The sequence below is a fragment of the Ursus americanus genome, chromosome 34 (assembly GCF_024610735.1).
Source record: "Ursus americanus isolate L20-20 chromosome 34, mUrsAme1.1.p, whole genome shotgun sequence".
Lineage (NCBI taxonomy): Eukaryota > Metazoa > Chordata > Mammalia > Carnivora > Ursidae > Ursus > Ursus americanus.
In genome coordinates this window covers 21,342,980-21,348,979 of record NC_142160.1, presented here as the reverse complement: position 1 = coordinate 21,348,979, position 6,000 = coordinate 21,342,980, and positions in this window count along the sequence as shown.

Genomic DNA, 6,000 nt, shown 5'->3' with positions numbered 1-6,000 from the left:
AATCCTGTTGTAGGTAGCGTCCTCTTGGACAGATGATGCTGAAACTGTCAGGAGATGGATTTAAAAACAAAAGAAAACAAAATTAAAAAAACCTTACTGAAGTCCAATTGTAGTATTGCTTTCCCTTCTGCCAGGCTCATCAGTCTCTCATAGATAAAATTAAATTGGTCTGGCATAATTTGTACTTCACAAAATCACGTTGATTACTACCCAGTACCTTGTGCTCTTCTGGGTGGTCGCAAATTGATTGTTTGATGATTTGTTCTTGCATCTTCCCAGGTATCCAAGATAAGCTGAATAGTCTATAATTACCATGGTTGTGCTTTTCCCTGTTTAAAAAAAAAAAAAAAAAAAGGCAGGTACTCCATCTGCTGATTCCACTTGTCAGGACCTTCTCCTATCCAACCTTCCTTTTCTAAAATAAAGGCTGGTGGTCTTGCAATTACATCTGCCAATTCCTTAAGTACCCTGGGACGCAAGTAATCAGGCCCTGCTGATTTGAATGTCCTGAGCTCTCTGAAGTGCTCTTCAATCACTTCTTTCCCCTTGTTTGCCTTTGTACCTCCAATAAGATAGCACTTAATCTGGTTTAGTTTCCTTATCATTGCTGATTAAAAAGAAAAAAAAAACGGATTAAAGGCATAGTGAAAACCTCCGCTATTACAGTTATTTGTTAATAGTTTTTGTTTATCAGTAGTTGTTAATGGTTTTGTTTTGTTGATAGTTTTAATGATCATATTTTGCATCCTATAAATTCCTTCCTGTATTCTAACTTCTCTCCTTCGTGGCTTCCTTCCTTTTTCCCTCCCCCCTTCACTCTCTCCTTCTTAAATTTCTTATACAGGCTAAAGTAAGGGGAAGGGAAGAAAAACAAAAGAGGCAAAGAGCTCCAGAATTTTATGGCAGAGACATTCACTAATCACAAAATATCCACATGCTCCATCAAATTTCCTGGCCTGCTTATAGTTGGGACAAGAGGCATGTGACCAGTTGTGGTCAATAGGTCCTCAGGAGCCATGAGTTAGCTCCCCATTGTCCTCTTTCCTCCTGCCCCACTAAACTGGAGGCCACATGTCCTAGCTGGTGTACCAACAAAATGCAAATGACTTGAACTGCTGAGTCACCACTGAACAGAGGCAGCACTGGGGAGCCATCAGACCCCCAGAGGACCACGTGTTAAGCTGCTAAAATTTTGAGGTTTGCTTTTGCAGGAGAGCCTACCCTATCTTCACTAATGCAGTAATGAATGATTTCTGGATTAGTCAGATTATGCTAGGTTTTCCTAAGGGAACAAATTAACCCTGAAATCTAAGTGGCTTAACATAGCAAAGGTTTATTCTTATTTGTGATATGTGGTAGCTATTCTCCAAAGAGGGCCCCCAGTGACTCTTCCCTCCTCGAATCACACCCTTGCATAGTCATCTCCCTCTCTGCCTCTGCACCAATCCCGTGACTCATAAGAAAATGTAGCAGAACTGATACTGTGACAGTTCTCAGCCTCAACCTTAGGAAATCCCGACAGCCTCTGTATTTGAAGTCACCCATGATGTAAAAGTCTGGCCGTCCTACTGCAGAGAGGCCACACACAGATGCCTAGAGAATGAGACTCCATGTGGAGAAGCACTGAGGTGCCAGACGTGACTGAAGAAGCCATCTTCAGTTCAATTCCATTCAGGCCTTCCAAGGACTCCAGCCCCAGCCACCATTTGACCACAATCACATGAAACCCAAAAGGAGAAGAGCAGAACTGTCCAGCAAAGACCAGCCAACTCACAGAATTGTGAGACATGACAAGAAACTGTTTTAAGCCATTCTGTACGGGATGGCTGGTTAGGCAGTGATTGCTAACAGAAGCACGGCAGACAGGAAGTGTTGGTGTATGGGGGCTGGGCTCCACACAGACATTCATGGAACCATGTTGATACAGGTTGTTACCTTACATCTTATATCTGTACCATTGGGAACATGTGACTTCCTTTTTCCTTTTTTTTAAGATTTTATTTATTTATTTCAGAGAGAGAATGCACACAAGCAGGGGGTTGGGTCAGAGGGAGAGGGAGCAGCAGACTCCCCGCTTAGCAGGGAGCCAGATATGGGACTCGATCCCAGGACCACGAGATCATGACCTGAGTTTAAGGCAGGTGCTTAACAGACTGAGCCACCCAGGTGCCCCAGGAACACGTGACTTCCTTTACTGCAGTGGCAAGGCAAGAGAGGGCTGGGTATTGCCTATCAATTTTTAAATGTTTCTGTCTGTGTTCCGAATCCATCGGCCCAAGAGAAATGTTGATGAGCAAGCAGAAATTCAATGAGCATTAAATGTCCCTGCCACAGAATGTGCCACCTAAAATTTGTCTTTTTTTTCCCCTTAGTATTAAGGTTTATCCAGGAATCATCCAACTACCTTTCCAAAAATTGTAAACAGTGGTGTACAGGACTGGCTCATATAGCTCACAAGAGCCCACACTGAACATATCTCCTCTTAGCTCTGCATTCTGTAAGGTCATGTTGGTAGCATGAAATCAGTCATGGTGGAAATATTTACACCATAGAAACTGGCAAATGCTGTTAAGTCAGGGGGCCCTTGCCTGAGAGCTGTTTGTTACCTACACTCACTAGCTATACAAGATCTCAAATATACCTATTATTCGGCTGCCCCTGTATTCGCAAATATTCATTTATTATTATAGGTAGAATTTTAAAAACTTGCCATCAATGGTTTTATCTTTCTATTCCATATTTCAAATAACAGCTGAACCTATGAATTGAAGATGTTTGCACAAACCTGAGTAACCTTTAATAATAATAAAAAAGATGACAACTTGAAGCTTTCTACATGTAATCAGGTTGTGCATATTTTTATAGTTAACTTTGTTTTTGTACAGTATGGAAAACGTTGCCATAACGTAAGCACAAAACATACCTATTTTCAGCCAGCATCAACAAGGATGTAATCCTTCCAATAACTATTACATTTAATAACATTATCTTAGCTGCTGGTTTATTCTGGAAGCTTCAGTACCATTTAGGTTTAGAATTTCTAAGAACAAATCTTTTCCTTTAAACCTTGTTGAAAGAGTTAATTCAGCTTCCTGTTCCAGTTCATCAACTCTTGCTCTCCTAGCCTTCACCCTCCACACATACACAATTGAGAGAAAGGCCATCAATAAGGCTCAAGCCTCTATCACGGGATATGAAGCAATAACATTTTAAATAGCACCTTGGAGGCCTGAAGGAGTTAATACATCTTTCGGCAGTGCCTACTTTACAGCTCTGGAGTATTCTGGATCCTGAAAACCAGGATCATTATTTATTAAAAGCATGAGAAGGATCCAGTTGGAGGGAAAACCTCATTCACCAAGCAAGAAAAAAGGATATGCTTACAAATAACACTGGAAAATAAGATGACCAGAAACTTTTGCTATAAGTAACAAGGGATTTGAACTTGGTCCATGCCTAATTATATGGTAAAATAAAATAAAAGATGGTTCTGGAATCAAGGACATAAGTCATCTTTAAAATGTTGCTTCCTAGGTAAAACCCAGTGAGACCACCTATGGATAATTTTTTTTTAATTTTTTTTATTTATTTGAGAGAGAGAGAGCAATAGTGAGAGCACGTGGAGAGGAGGGGCAGAGGGAGAGGGAGAATCAGGCTCCCCCCTGCCTGAACAGGAAGCCTGAAGTGGGGGGAAGAGCTCAATCTCAGGACCCCGGGATCATGACCTGAGCCGAAAGCAGATGCTTAACTGACTGAGCCACCCAGGAACCCCTGGATAATTTTTTTTTAAGATTTTATTTATTTATTTGAGAGAGAGACAGAACATGAGTGGGGGGAGGACCAAGGGGAGAGGGACAAGCAGACTCCACACTGAGTGGGGAGCCCAACACAGGGCTCCATTCCAGGACCTTGAGACAACGACGTGAGTCCAAGTCACACACTTAACCATCTGAGCCACCCAGGTGTCCCTACCTATGGATAAATTTGCCGTTCATTAATTCAGAGTAGGAAGAAAAAGAATTCTCACTGTACCCACCAACCAGTGTATTTTCCATCACCACGTGGATAATTTTCTGGGAACTCTGATAACTTCTTGAGTTTCAGGGATTCTTCCATGTACGAATCAAGATTCTTCTGTGTACAAGTATGACTGATTCTATTCTCTAAAGATGTCCACACTAATATAAATTCTGGCATACACGCTCTTCTCCAAACATGATATTGACATTCCTTCATTGAGAGGCAAGGTCCCTTTGAACCTGGGGCGGGAGGTGGGGATCTACTGTCTCCACAAATAGGATGAGGCAGAAATAACACTGCATGACTTCGAGAACAGGTCATAAAAGGTGAGATGGCTTCCATCTGTCCCCTTCTCCTTGGGACCACTGCAGTGACCCCTTGGGAGGATTTCTATGGTGGCAGCATTCCCAAAAAGTTCTCTGGTTCATTTTCCTTAGTTCACTGCTGGTGCTCTTTCAAGTTTTACCCATTTCAATCCTGAGCGGGGTGAACAGAGGCAAATCCTCTAGCTGGATTTCCCTAGGAGGAACCCGGCAAGACAGGAAGGTAAAGCAGGACGGACTTGCCACTGTGTTTGTTTTTTGCTGTGGTGGTTGTGTTGTGTTTTGCTTCACCACATCACCAGTCTTCGCTACCTAAATAGAAACACCCCGTGCAATCTTTGTCACGCCAGTATTATTTTAAGTAAACATAAGGAGGTGGGACTAAAGAAAATGGCTATTAATCAGAACTTCAGTCCTGAGCAGCATTCCCCACAACCAGGTGGCTTCAGAACCATCCAAGTTGAACAGTTGTTTGGAGGTCATTTGTAACCAAGGCGATCTGCAGTGGACAGGATCAAAAATGATTAGTTACCGCCTTCAGAATGCACGGTTACGGTCGTCTCCAGAGATTCCTATTCTGCAGCTCGCTTCTGAATACTGCAGCAACAGATGAGCTGAGAGCCCATCGAAATGGGAGTGGTAAAAAAAAGTAAGGAAAATATTGCTTCTAATTACGCAAGCCTAATGCTCGATTGATTGTCAAAAACAAAAATGAGAACAACAAAAAAATCAAAACCCTAAAGCAGGGTATTTTTTTTCCCCTTCCTCCCTTCCTGCCTAATCAGCTTCCTGAGACCATGCTGATATATATTCCTCTTTCCTTTCAAATACAGAATTGAGTGCTTTGCCGCTTGGTTTCTCTCCTGTCCTTGCCAGGCCGGCCACAGCTAGTGAAGGGGGCAGGAAGGAGGTCTGTAACTCAGCAGTGAGTGGTAGAGGCACCACCCCCTTCCAGCTTAGGCACCCTACCCACCCTGCACTGCAGCCTCAACATGTGGATGATGAGGCATCTCATCCACGTGGTCATTTCCAGGCAGGATCATCTAGCGGTTAAAGGCTTGTTGCCTAAATGCTTGGGTTTGAACCCTGGCTCAGCCATCTACCATGTGGTTTAACTCCTTTGTGCCTCAGCTTTCCCATCTGTAAAATGGTGATGATAATCATATCTACCTCCTAGAGCTGTGGCGGGATTAAATAAGTTAGTCTCTGTATAACACCAAACCAGGGCCCAGTACATATTAACCACCTAATAAATGTTAGTTATTATTATTACCACCTAGGAATATTGCAAAATCATAATTACAACACAACACTGTATTCTATGGTCCTCTAGCTGCATACCATGAAATCACCATATAGACAAAAATTAGCCAGAACCTTCACTAGTTCAGTTCCTAAATAAACACTTTGTTTAGGAGTGATCCAAAATGTAACACCTTGGAGTGACTGAAGGCAGTGAAGACTAGCTGAGCTTCCGGGATTCTTTTTTGCCAGTAATCCTACTTCTAGGAATGCCATCTATGGAAATTTTCAAATATGCAAGCACAAGGTACAAAGAGGCTCACTGCAGCATTATTTATATAGTGAAGGAGACCCTGCCTACCTGTGGAACAATCTAAGAATGATTAAATAACACTACAAATATTATGCAGCCACC